The following is a 14,910-nucleotide window of genomic DNA, read 5'->3' as shown; positions in this document are numbered from 1 at the left end:
AGATCTATCGTCGAAGTCCAAAGCACAACTGAACTAGTAACTGCAAGGTCGGTTCCTGACCCCACTTTTTTGTCGTCTCTCGAAACCGACTATCCCTACTCTGTATTTGAGTCCAAAATCAAAGAAGCTGTGGTATATTTGAATTAACTGTTCGTTAATACTTGCATGGATGGCATCCGAGAAAATTTCTAAGATCTATCGTCGAAGTCCAAACCTCAACTGAACTAGTAACTGAAAAGGTCGGTCCAAGACCGGACTTTGTTGTCGTCACCCGAAGCCGACTATCCCTACTCTGTATTTAAGTCTAAAATCAAAGAAGCTATTGTATATTTGAATTATCCGTTCATTAGTACTTGCATGGATGGCATCCGCGAAAATTTCTAAGATCTATCGTCGAAGTCCAAAGCACAACTGAACTAGTAACTGCAAGGTCGGTTCCTGACCCCACTTTGTTGTGGTCTCTCGAAACCGATTATCCCTACTCTGCATTTAAGTCTAAAATCAAAGAAGCTTTTGTATATTTGAATTATCTGTTCGTTAGTACATGCATGGATGGCATCCGCGAAAATTTGTAAGTTCCCTTGTCGATGTCCAAAGCACAACTGAACTAGTAACTGCAAGGTCGGTTCCTGACCCCACTTTGTTGTCGTCTCTCGAAACCGACTATCCCTACCCTGTATTTGAGTCCAAAATCAAAGAAGCTGTGGTATATTTGAATTAACTGTTCGTTATCACTTGCATGGATGGCATCCGCGAAAATTTCTAAGAGCTATCGTCGAAGTCCAAAGCACAACTGAACTAGTAACTGCAAGGTCGGTTCCTGACCCCACTTTGTTGTCGTCTCTCGAAACCGACTATCCCTACCCTGTATTTAAGTCTAAAATCAAAGAAGCTGTGGTATATTTGAATTAACTGTTCGTCAATACTTGCATGGATGGCATCCGAGAAAATTTCTAAGATCTATCGTCGAAATCCAAACCTCAACTGAATTTGTAACTGAAAAGGTCGGTCCAAGACCGGACTTTGTTGTCGTCACCCGAAGCCGACTATCCCTACTCTGTATTTAAGTCTAAAATCAAAGAAGCTGTTGTATATTTGAATTATCCGTTCATTAGTACTTGCATGGATGGCATCCGCGAAAATTTCTAAGTTCTCTCGTCGAAGTCCAATGCTCAACTGAACTAGTAACTGCAAAGGTCGGTCCGAGGCCCGACTTTGTTGACGTCTCCCGAAGCCGACTATCCCTACTCTGTATTTAAGTCTAAAATCAAAGAAGCTTTTGTATATTTGAATTATCTGTTCGTTAGTACATGCATGGATGGCATCCGCGAAAATTTGTAAGTTCCCATGTCGATGTCCAAAGCACAACTGAACTAGTAACTGCAAGGTCGGTTCCTGACCCCACTTTGTTGTCGTCTCTCGAAACCGACTATCCCTACTCTGTATTTTAGTCCAAAATCAAAGAAGCTGTGGTATATTTGAATTAACTGTTCGTTATCACTTGCATGGATGGCATCCGCGAAAATTTCTAAGTTCTCTCGTCGAAGTCCAAACTTCAACTGAACTAGTAACTGAAAAGGTCGGGCCAAGACCCGACTTTGTTGACGTCTCCCGAAGCCGACTATCCCTACCCCGTATTTAAGTCTAAAATCAAAGAAGCTGTGGTATATTTGAATTAACTGTTCCTTAATACTGGCTTGGATGGCATCTGCGAAAATTTGTAAGTTCCCATGTCGATGTCCAAAGCACAACTGAACTAGTAACTGCAAGGTCGGTTCCTGACCCCACTTTGTTGTCGTCTCTCGAAACCGACTATCCCTACTCTGTATTTTAGTCCAAAATCAAAGAAGCTGTGGTATATTTGAATTAACTGTTCGTTATCACTTGCATGGATGGCATCCCCGAAAATTTCTAAGTTCTCTCGCCGAAGTCAAAAGTACAACTGATCTAGTAACTGTAAAGGTCGGTCCAAGACCCAACTTTGTTGTCGGCCCTCGAAACCGGCTATCCCTACTCTGCATTTAAGTCTAAAACCAAAGGAGCTGTTGTATATTTGACTTAATTATTCGTTAATTCTTGCATGGATGGCATCCCCGAAAATTTCTAAGTTTTCTTGTCGAAGTCCAAAGCTCAACTAACATAGTAACTGTCAATGTTGTTCGATTTTGTTTTCGACTCACAAAAAAAATTATCCCCACTTGACAATTTAATTTTAAAATAAAATATTTCTTCGTTATTGGAAAAACATTGAATTTTGCAACTATTTGTCCGGTGTTATATGAGACCTTGACAACAGTTAAAGTAGTAAAGGAGAAGAAAAAGGAAAAAGAGAAAAGGTAAAGAAAGAAGAAGAGAAAGATAGCATTGCAAAGATACTGAAATAGTAAACCGCCCAGAAGCCCACGTCGGAAGGTCCCTTTCAAAAGTTCCATCCAAGATTAATTATTAATATAGGTTAATAAAAATGATTCATATAGTAAATAAAAGTATATAATTAATGTTATTATCAAGAGTATACAATTAGTAAGTCTATATAAGTAATAAAAGTAAATAAGGATAAATACGAATGACAACTAACATTAGTGTGACGGAAAAGCTTTCTGTTCGTTCTCTTAGAAAATTAATTTAAAATTTTGCTATATTCAAATTTATTTATTTTTGGAAATATAACTAACAATTTATGATGTAATCAATTTAACGTTTAATTGAACTTAGGCAGACGAGAGATATTGTAATAGTATAGAAATATTCGCCCAGTAATACTTGCGTTTTATAATTATATGTATAATTTAGTTACAGACATTAAATATAATTGTGACAGATTTCGACGTATCACAAGTACTACCGGCCCAGGTTCCACCACATGTAGGTAGCTGCATCTGGGTTGTGTCTGGGTTACGTGTGGGTCCCATCTGGGTTGCGTCTGGGTTGCGTCTGGGTTGCACCGGCTGTCACGCGCGTCAGTGTTTTCTCTATCATCCGCGTACGGAAGCAAGATGATTCGGCTCCGATCACCTAACTTGAAACAGAAAAAGAATAAAAGAAGAAAGGATAAACATGTAAAAATAACATGCATAATTTTTTGCAAATATTTATACTGAATAATTTCCCTGTAAAAATATAATTTCAGCATAGTTGATCCTTCGATGATCTAGTCTGACACAGAAGTAGAGAAAAAGGAGAAAAGAATTATATAATGAATAGAAATATATAGGAATAATAAAAATTATAGTGAACATAAGTGTATATAATTAATAGAAATGTATAGTAATCCAATAAAAAAACATTACGATGATCAGTTCCTCGATGATTGAAAATTTGATCGAATAACCTGAAACAAAAAAGAAGATAAAGAAGGAGAGAAGAAGAAAAGGAAAAGAGAAAAGTGGAGAAGAAGAGAAAATGAAAGAAAGAGCACTAAAAGGTACCGAGACGGCAACGCAACCAAAGTTCCCACCCGAGACTAATGATTAATAATAGTTAATAAAAGTAATTAATAGAATAAATAAATGTATATAATTAATATAATTAATGAAAGAATATGATTAATATAATTAATAATAGTATGTAAGTAATAAAAGTGAAGAATTATAACTAGGAATGTCAGAGAACATAAGGGTGCAAGAAAAATTTTCTTTGCGTTTTCGTAATAATTTTATAACTTTATTAATTTAGAATTGTGATATATCCAATTTATCTATCCATCAAAATATAACTAACAAGGTAAAATGTAATGAAGGTTTAACTGAAATTTGAGAGAAGGGAGATTTTGGAAAAGATAGAATTATGCAGCCATCCGCCCGGTAGTACTTGCGCTATATGATTATATATACAATTTCGTTACAGATTTTAGATAACATATATAATTTAATTAAAGATCTAAGAAATAATTTGACAGATTTCAATATATCGCAAGTACTACTGACCCAGGTCCCACCACGAGGAGGTAGCTGCATTTGGGGACCCACGGGCTAACGGGGACTCTACTCTAAAATTCGCGTTCGAGATGTCTTTCCGCTTCGGGAGTTACCGGCCTATCAGAAAACTGGAGGCGAACGAGACCTTGCTTACGAAGAACGCCATCGTCCACACCGTCAGCTTCAGATATCTCGAGACACGACCGGTCGTGTCTATATTTCAAAAATTAAAACGTAGTCCTCGGTAGGACTTATAATCTCGCGACCGCGAACACTCATGCGCGTGACGACCGGCACACGCCTATCATTCGAGTACGGAAGCAAAGAGACATACTCTCTCTCCATATAATAAAAATTATATGCAGAGAAGTTTTCTTAATTTCCCTATAAAACTCCCACGATGAACGATCCCTCGATCATTTAACCTAAAACAGAAAAAGATTTAAAGAAGAAGAGATAATGCGAATTATACGTATAGAGCGAATTATTCCTCAAACTTCTCTGCAAAAATTTAATCTTTCGATGATCGATTCCTCGATGATCTAATTTGATATAGAAAAGAAGTAAAAGAAGATGAGAAGAAGAAAATGAAGAAAAGAGAAGAGGAATAGAAAGAGAAGAGGAAGAGAAAATAAAAAAAGAAAAAGGAGTAAAGAAACTGAGAATATTTACGAGAGTGCGCGTGAGAAAGATAGAATTCAGAACGATGGGTGAATATTTCGAAGATCGCTTCAGGAAAATCAAAGTACTAAATTCCGAAAGTACCAACCATCGAGATGACGAAAAATCACTAGTGGTCCAAGGAGAAACCACTTGGAAGTCGAAAAAGTTCAAGTGGACTTGCAAAAACGGTCAGGAGGAAGTTAAAAATCAAGTGGTCTAAGCAGTTACCTTAGGGATAAGGAAAAAATACAAGTGGACTAAGCAAAAATCTTCAAGCTGACGAATAAACAAAATTGGCCTTAGCAAAAAGCATCTGGATGACGAAAAAACAAAAGTGGATTCAAAAAATGCTCAATATGACAGATAAATACAGGTGGAATAAGCAAAAACCGTTGACATGACGGAAAAACACAAGAGGTCTCCCAGAATCACTCAGGATGATGCAAAAATACGAATGGTATAAGCAAATACTATCGGGATGAAAATACATACAAGTGGATCTAAGCAAAAATACTCAATATGACGCAAAGATACCAGTGGCCTAAGCAAAAATCCTGGAAATTATGAAAAAACACATTTGGTCTCGTAAAATCGCCCGAGATAATACAAAAACTCGAGTGGTCTGGTGAAAATTCTTGAAATATCTCCAAAATGCAGGTCGCCTCTCGTAATCTCTCACGATAATACAAGAACGCAAGTGTTTTCTCAATAACTCTCGGGACGATGCCAAAACGCAGGTTGTCTCGCAGAATCTCTCGATATGACACATAAACGCAAGTGGTCTCGGGAAAACTCTACATATAAAGCCTAAATGCTAGTGGTCGCCCTAAATCGCTCAAGATGATGCAGAAATGCAAGTGTTCTTTCAAAAACTTTTAATATATCGTTGAATCGTAAATGGTTTTTTCAAAAATCCTTTGGTTAATGCAATAACGCAAGTGGTCTCTCATAGTCGCTCTAGATAATGGAAAACTCTATAAATAACTCCAAAATGCAAGTGTTTTCTCCAAATCCCTCAAGATAATACAAATGTGGAAGTGGTCTCTCAACGAAACTTGGTACGACACAGAAATGCAATTGGTTTCGCAAATACCGTCTGATCGAAGCAGAAACGCTATTTGTCTCGCGCAAATTCGAAAAATAACACCAAAATGCTATTCATATCGTTAAGTCCCTCAGGACGATGTAGAAACCTAAGTGGTTCCGCGAAACGCCTGGGGACAACGCAATAACTTACGTAGACTCCCAAATACCTTCGAAATAACGAAGAATGCCAATGGATCTGCAAACAAGCATTATACTTCGCATATCAGCAGGTACTCGTGTATTATTTCACGAAATTTCGAGGGTTATCAAATAATCACATACAAAATCACTTTGATATCACAAGTAATGAAGCAATCACGCATAATATCATGAGATCTCAAGATTAATAAGGCAACCAAGTATAATATCAAGAGATCTTAGTTCTAATCAAGCAGTCAAGTGCAGTATTACGACATTTCTGGAGTAATCATCTATCTGTGACTACTGAATTACTCGCGATATCTCTGGATATTAAACGTTTTGGGAATATTTTCGAGGAGAAAAGATATTTTGTAAATACGATATCACGTAGCAGTTAATCTCAATAATGAATGTGTGTGTGTGAGTGTGTATATGACTTTTTGTATAGACATATAGATGAAATTTCGTGTATATGGAGTATGTTTTTTATATAATATACACATAATACATGCATTTATATATATATATACACACACACGTGTGTGTATGTACGTATGTGTGTATACATACATACATACATGCATACATACATACATACATACATACATACATACATACATACATACATATATATATATATATATATATATATTTCTATATATTATTGATAACAAAATTGTATGTGTAAATTAATGTTTGTTTGAATAAAAAATTACGTCTAGGCTTCCAAGTAATTAAGAGGAGCCAGTTGCTGCTATATCTTTCGAGAATGGATTGTCTTATCATATGTTTTATTTTTTATCAGAAAATGCACAAATTCTTAATTGAAATTTGAAACTTAATTATCATGAACATTGACATCTTAGTAATTATATTTTATCTTGCCTTTACAATTTTTATCGTTGATCTAATGATATCTATAATTTTTGTTTAAATAATGTATTTTATAAAAAAGCAATTCATATTTTATATTTTTATTGATAGTGTATATTCAAGATTCCTCAATTATTCGATTTCTCGATTGCATCATATATCAAAATGTAGAATCACGCGTTTAAATGATTTATAGAAATAGATTGATAATAGAAATAAAAAATGCATTTATATATTGGTACGTCAAACGGGCGTATTATATTACCTTCTATTGTATTATAGCATTATATATTTTCGTTTTGTTTCAGATGATCATCGTTGAATTCGCTAATATAATCTATTTTCGACTTTGCATACATAGAAAATTAAATTTTATTAATTTAGGATAGGGTCTTCTTGTTTCATAGATTGGATTAATTAATAGTTCAATTCGTAAGCACTATTTTATTTGTATTTGCTCGCGATATTAGCAGTGAAATTGGATATCAATTTTTTCGATTTCGTCAAAAAAGCATGTAATATACGTTTTATGCATTGCTTCGTACTTGGTCTATTTAATCGCGATTTATCTCGATGTATCGATGTAGATGAACAAGAAAAAACGAACAGAAGACAAGCGCGACGGATAGATTCTGGAAAATGAACAGTAGTTCATGATTTAACTTATTAATTAGAACAGCCACTTAGAAGGAATTGTCCGAGGTTTTTTGATTATTCTTTCATACAAAATTAAATAAATATTTAATTAATTTTTTTGATAAAAGTAGTCTCAATAAACTCATTGTTTTTGAAAGAAAAAAGTCGAGTAGAATCATTGCTAATAAAAAACAAAGAGACTTGTAGATACATAGCCCGTAGGATCTATACGTTAACAAATAATACGTTAATAAATTTTTAGATCAGGGTCTCCAGCTTTTAACAAACTAATTCCTGTTTCTTCCTCCCCCCCCCCATGTTTTCTGCATCCTCCTCAATGCGTGTTCCCAGGTGTTACTCGTATGAGTGAGAAATTGTTAGTATGGGTTTAATTTTAAGTTTTCCTATATTGGTGACTGTCAAAGCGTTAGTGATTGCGCACGATATACCTTGCATCTGCGTGTTCGTGGTAGGTGGAGCATTGTATATCGTTTCGTGATTATTTATAAATAAATACGAATAAAACAAATATACTAATAGATTATTATTTAAAATACTATACTAATATATTACAATTCGTATCGCTTTGCATAGTAAAGTCAGCATATATTGTAAGTGAATTGAAATCATATATTCAATGAAATTATTCAATATCAATATAGTGAATGAAAGCATATATTGAAAGGGAAATATTCGTAAGTGAACGTCAGAAAAATGAAATTACGAACGAAACACACCTCAGCGGAAGAACGAAACCCACCTAAGGCCCACACCCGAGGGCCCCTCCCAAGGATCCCACCCGATAGAAGATAGAGTACTTGATCAACAATTTAACCAAAAATTAAAAATAATTGTTTTAAGTAAAATATGCAGTCATTCGCCCGGTAGTACATGCGCTATATAATTATTTAAATTTCTATATATAATTTAGTTATAAACTTTTGATGAAATTTAGATACAATTTCAATATATTGCAAGTACTACCGACCCAGGTCCCACCGCTTGGAGGTTGCTGCATCTGGGGACCCACGGGCTAACGGGGACTCTACTCTAAAGTTCGCGTGACCGGCGTGATCAAATAATCGACGTTCTATAAAACGAAGTCCACGGCAGGACTTTTAATCGCGGCCGAACACTCCCGTGAGTGTTAGAAGAACGGTGACTCTACTTTAAATTCGCGTTCGCGGCGTTCTATGCACTAACCAAGAAATCAGGCGGCTAATTGAAGGAGGATCAGCCCACTCCTATGGATAGCAAACCACACTACTCGGCAGCACATAAACCGACTCACTAGCAAGACCGGTCAGTTACTCGTTTTTAGCAATCAAACGTTGTCCATGTCGGAAGGACTTTTAATCGCGCCCGAAAACTCCCGGGAGTGTTAGGAGAACGGTGACTCTACTTTAAAATCGCGTTCGCGGCGTTCTATGCACTAACCAAGAAATCAGGCGGCTAACTAGAGGAGGATCAGTCCACTCTTACGGATAGCAAACCATACTACTCGGCAGCACATAAACCGACTCAATAGCACGACCCGTCATTTATCCGTTTTCAGCAATCAAACGTAGTCCATGTCGGAAGGACTTTTAATAGCGCCAGAACACTCCCGGGAGTGTTAGAAGAACGGTGACTCTACTTTAAATTCGCGTTCGCGGCGTTCTATGCACTAATCAAGAAATCAGGCGGCTAACTGGCGGAGGGTGAGTCCACTCTTACGGATAGCAAACCATATTACTCGGCAGCACATAAACCGACTCACTGGCACGACCGGTCATTTACTCGTTTTTAGCAATCAAACGTAGTCCATGTCGGAAGGACTTTTAATCGCACCCGAACACTCCCGGGAGTGTTAGAAGAACGGTGACTCTACTTTAAATTCGCATTCGCGGCGTTCTATGCACTAATCAAGAATTCAGGCGGCTAACTGGCGGAGGGTGAGTCCACTCTTACGGATAGCAAACCATACTACTCGGCAGCACATAAACCGACTCACTGGCACGACCGGTCATTTACTCGTTTTTAGCAATCAAACGTAGTCCATGTCGGAAGGACTTTTAATCGCGCCCGAACACTCCCGGGAGTGTTAGAAGAACGGTGACTCTACTTTAAATCGCGTTCGCGGCGTTCTATGCACTAATCAAGAATTCAGGCGGCTAACTGGCGGAGGGTGAGTCCACTCTTACGGATAGCAAACCATACTACTCGGCAGCACATAAACCGACTCACTAGCACGACCGGTCATTTACTCGTTCTTAGCAATCAAACGTAGTCCATGTCGGAAGGACTTTTAATCGCGCCCGAACACTCCCGGGAGTGTTAGAAGAACGGTGACTCTACTTTAAATTCGCATTCGCGGCGTTCTATGCACTAATCAAGAATTCAGGCGGCTAACTGGCGGAGGGTGAGTCCACTCTTACGGATAGCAAACCATACTACTCGGCAGCACATAAACCGACTCACTGGCACGACCGGTCATTTACTCGTTTATAGCAATCAAACGTAGTCCATGTCGGAAGGACTTTTAATCGCGCCCGAACACTCCCGGGAGTGTTAGAAGAACGGTGACTCTACTTTAAATCGCGTTCGCGGCGTTCTATGCACTAATCAAGAATTCAGGCGGCTAACTGGCGGAGGGTGAGTCCACTCTTACGGATAGCAAACCATACTACTCGGCAGCACATAAACCGACTCACTAGCACGACCGGTCATTTACTCGTTTTTAGCAATCAAACGTAGTCCATGTCGGAAGGACTTTTAATCGCGCCCGAACACTCCCGGGAGTGTTAGGAGAACGGTGACTCTACTTTAAATTCGCGTTCGCGGCTTTCTATGCACTATTCAAGAAATCAGGCGGCTAACTGGAGGAGGCTGAGTCCACTCTTACGGATAGCATACCACACTACTCGGCAGCACATAAACCGACTCACTAGCACGACCGGTCATTTATTCGTTGTTAGCAATCAAACGTAGTCCATATCGGTAGGACTTTTATTCGCGCCCGAGAACACCACGTCTCTGCCCGTCGACACAGGCGTGAGAGTTCTTCCTATCTTACCCGTATTCGCGTCTAGCAATCGATTATGAAACGATCATTTCGACGATATGTCGAAGTCCATGAACTGGAGGAGAAGCAGAAGAGAAAGAGAAGAAAGGAAAGCCGGGACATGCGCGCATGTGAAGAGGATAGAATTCGGAAGAGAAAGAAGGTGGCATATCCGGAAAGTAACACGTGCACGTGTGAGAACGATGAAAGGGAAAAGAGAAGATGGACATAGAATGTAGCTACACTTGACCAAAACCAGAGTACGAAAATCGAGCTCGATTTTTCGATACTCAAAGGAGGAAACCCGCACAGAAGCCCACACCCACGAGCCCAACTCATAGGTCCCACCCGAAAGAAATTAGAAAATGATCCTTGAGTATTTATTTCCGAGTATGGGAAAGATGTATGAAACAATGTAAAATGCAGGAAGTTCGATGTTTAATTGGAGTTGCATAGAAAAGATTTTGGAAAAATCTTAAAGAACGCAGCCATTCGCAAGGTGATACTTGCAGCCTACAAGATTTCGACATATCACAAGTATTTCCGACCCAGGTCCCACCGCGTGGAGGTTGCTGCTTCTGGAGACCCACGGACTAACGTTGGCTCTACTCTTTACTATTTCTACTACTATCAAGAGAGCAAAGCAACGGGGCGATCTCCACTCCCGACGAATTCTAGCCTCCAAACGTTAAAATTGCAGTCCCATGCGTCTCCGCATTTGGGAACCGACTTTCGCATAACTCAACTATCCAACATCGAAAGCTTCGATCACCACTTGAGCACAACCGGATGTGCTTTCGCGACAAACACCGGAATCCAAAATTGAATCTACCGCAGTCACGATACTTACGCGAGCATTCCAGTAACACTCACGCGAATATGTTGAATACGTTAGAGCCAATTTATGATTTAATCGCGCCCGAGAACACCAACGCCTTTGCCAGACGACGTAAGCGAGTGTCCTTCTATCTTGCCCGAACGGGAGAAAAGAAATCCTTCCACGCCTGAGGTAGAAAGATTCTTTAAACACCCGTATAAAAATCTGAGTCCCTCGATGGTCCTTGGGTGACGCAACGATTGCTGCACCTGGAAATAAACGGACAAACGAGGATTCTATTCTAAAATCCACGAACCGAGATGCTCTTCCGCTTCGGGAGCTTCGAGCTTCTCAGCAAACTGGAGATGTATAAAACCCCGCTTACAGATTGCTCCACCGTCCACACCGTCGGCTTCAGACATCTCGAGACACGACCGGTCGTGTCTACATTTCGATTTCAAAAATCAAAACGTAGTCCTCGGTAGGACTAAATCTCGCGATCGCGAACACCCATACGCGTGCCGGCCGTCACGCGCGTGAGTGTTTTCCCTATCATTCGCGTACGGAAGCAAGGAGACATACCCTTCCTGCATATAACAAAAATTATATGCAGAGAGGTTCCATTAACTTCCATGTAAAAATCCCACGGTCATTGGTTCCTCGATTACCTACTCTGAAACAGACAAAGAATAAAACAAGAGATGAATATAAAAGCAAAAATTAAACAGGTAACATAAACTAAATATAAAAGCAAAAATTAGATATAACAAAAATTAAATATAAAAGGAAAAATTAAACAGGTAACATAAACTAAATATAAAAGTAAAAATTAAACAGGTAACATAAACTAAATATAAAAGCAAAAATTAGACATAACAAAAATTAAATATAAAACCAAGAATTAAATATAAAAGCAAAAATTAAACAGGTAACATAAACTAAATATAAAAGCAAAAATTAGATATAACAAAAATTACATATAAAAGCAAAAATGAAATATAAAAGCAAAAATTAAATATAAAAGCAAAAATTAAAAAGATTAGAAAACTTAAATATAAGAGTAAAAATTATATGCAAAAATACATTTAATTCAAAAATTTCTCTGTAAAAATTTAATTCCATGATGACCGATCCCTGGATGATCCCTCGCTCGATGATCGCTCCCTCGATGATCTAATCTGAAACAGAAAAAGTGTAAAAAAATGATTAGAAAAAGATAAATAGAAAAGAGTAAAAGAAAAGAAGAAAGGAAGAAGAGAAGAAGTGAAAAAGAGTATTTGCGTATGTTCGCGTGTGAAAAATAGAATTCTGAACGATTGATATGCATCTCGAAGATCGTTTTATTCGAAGAAAATCAGAGTACCATAATTGAGTTTGATTTTTCCTTAGTGAAAGAGCCAAACCCGCCTAAGGCCCACACCCGAGGGCCCCACCCAAGGGTCCCACCCGAAAGAAGACAGAGTAAGTAATCAACAATTTAATCAATAATTTAACATAATTTGTTTAAACTATAATATGCAGCCATTCGCCCGGTAATGCTTGCGCTATATAATTATATATATATACATATATAATTTAGTTATAGATTGTAGATATAATTTAGACATAGATTTCAATATTTCGCAAGTATTACCGACCCGGGTCCCACCGCTTGGAGGTTGCTGCAGCTGGAGACCCACGGACTAACGGGGATTCTACTCTAAAATCCACGATCCGAGATGCCTTTCTGCTTCGGGAGCTTCGAGCTTCTCAGCAAACTGGAGATGTATAAAACCCCGCTTACAGAATGCTCCACCGTCCACACCGTCGGCTTCAGACATCTCGAGACACGACCGGTCGTGTCAATTTCGCTATTTCAAAGAACAAAACGAAGTCCTCGGTAGGACTAAATCTCGCGATCGCGAACACCCACGCGTGTGCCGGCCGTCACGCGCGTGAGTGTTTTCCCTATCATTCGCGTACGGAAGCAAGGAGAAATACCCTTCCTGCATATAACAAAAATTATATGCAGAGAGGGTCCATTAACTTCCATGTTAAAATCCCACGGTCATTGGTTCCTCGATTACCTACTCTGAAACAGACAAAGAATAAAACAAGAGATGAATATAAAAGCAAAAATTAAACAGGTAACATAAACTAAATATAAAAGCAAAAATTAGATATAACAAAAATTAAATATAAAAGGAAAAATTAAACAGGTAACATAAACTAAATATAAAAGTAAAAATTAAGCAGGTAACATAAACTAAATATAAAAGCAAAAATTAGATATAACAAAAATTACATATAAAAGCAAAAATGAAATATAAAAGCAAAAATTAAATATAAAAGCAAAAATTAAAAAGATTAGAAAACTTAAATATAAGAGTAAAAATTATATGCAAAAAGACATTTAATTCAAAAATTTCTCTGTAAAAATTTAATTCCATGATGACCGATCCCTGGATGATCCCTCGCTCGATGATAGCTCCCTCGATGTTCTAACCTGAAACAGAAAAAGTGTTAAAAAATGATTAGAAAAAGATAAATAGAAAAGAGTAAAAGAAAAGAAGAAATGAAGAAGAGAAGAAGTGAAAAAGAGTATTTGCGTATGTTCGCGTGTGAAAAATAGAATTCTGAACGATTGATATGCATCTCGAAGATCGTTTTATTCGAAGAAAATCAGAGTACCATAATTGAGTTTGATTTTTCCTTAGTGAAAGAGCCAAACCCGCCTAAGGCCCACACCCGAGGGCCCCACCCAAGGGTCCCACCCGAAAGAAGACAGAGTAATTAATCAACAATTTAATCAATAATTTAACATAATTTGTTTAAACTATAATATGCAGCCATTCGCCCGGTAATGCTTGCGCTATATAATTATATATATATACATATATAATTTAGTTATAGATTGTAGATATAATTTAGACATAGATTTCAATATTTCGCAAGTATTACCGACCCGGGTCCCACCGCTTGGAGGTTGCTGCAGCTGGAGACCCACGGACTAACGGGGATTCTACTCTAAAATCCACGATCCGAGATGCCTTTCCGCTTCGGGAGCTTCGAGCTTCTCAGCAAACTGGAGATGTATAAAACCCCGTTTACAGAGTGCTCCACCGTCTACACCGTCAGCTTCAGACGTCTCGAGACACGACCGGTCGTGTCTATATTTCGATTTCAATAATCAAAGCGTAGTCCTCGGCAGGACTTAATCTCGCGATCGCGAACACTCACGTACGTGACGACCGAAAAATTTATGACTCTATTTCAATGAAAGACGTGATTTTATTAAAATAGAATTATGATTTTAATTAAAAATTTAAAGAGAAAAACGCGATTACTCGACTTTAATAATAAAAATGAATAAAATATTATAAAAATTCTATTCGCGTACGCGTGGCAAAGTAGAATAGGGGACGGAATGTTACGTCGTTTCTCAAATCTACATTACTGCTATATAAGAGCATTTTGAGTGACAACATGGTAAAATTAAAATATGACTAAGAGCCATTTTCGAAGAGTTCTGTGGAACATTCGAAAATAACTCAATAGTGTTATAGTTGCCTTTTGAGCCACATTTTGTGGGGGCCTCTTCGACATATAGCCTCTCCTTTGCTTCGTGCCCTGATCACAACTACAGAATAAATTTGATAACTATCGTCAATACCAAAGAACTAAAACCGACCCTTATTCTAAGACGTGCAAGAAAACTAATAAATCTAACGTAACACCAAATCAAACCTGAAACG

Source organism: Vespula vulgaris, chromosome 3, assembly GCF_905475345.1.
Source record: "Vespula vulgaris chromosome 3, iyVesVulg1.1, whole genome shotgun sequence".
Taxonomy (NCBI): Eukaryota; Metazoa; Arthropoda; class Insecta; order Hymenoptera; family Vespidae; genus Vespula; species Vespula vulgaris.
Note: the sequence above shows the minus strand (reverse complement) of the source record.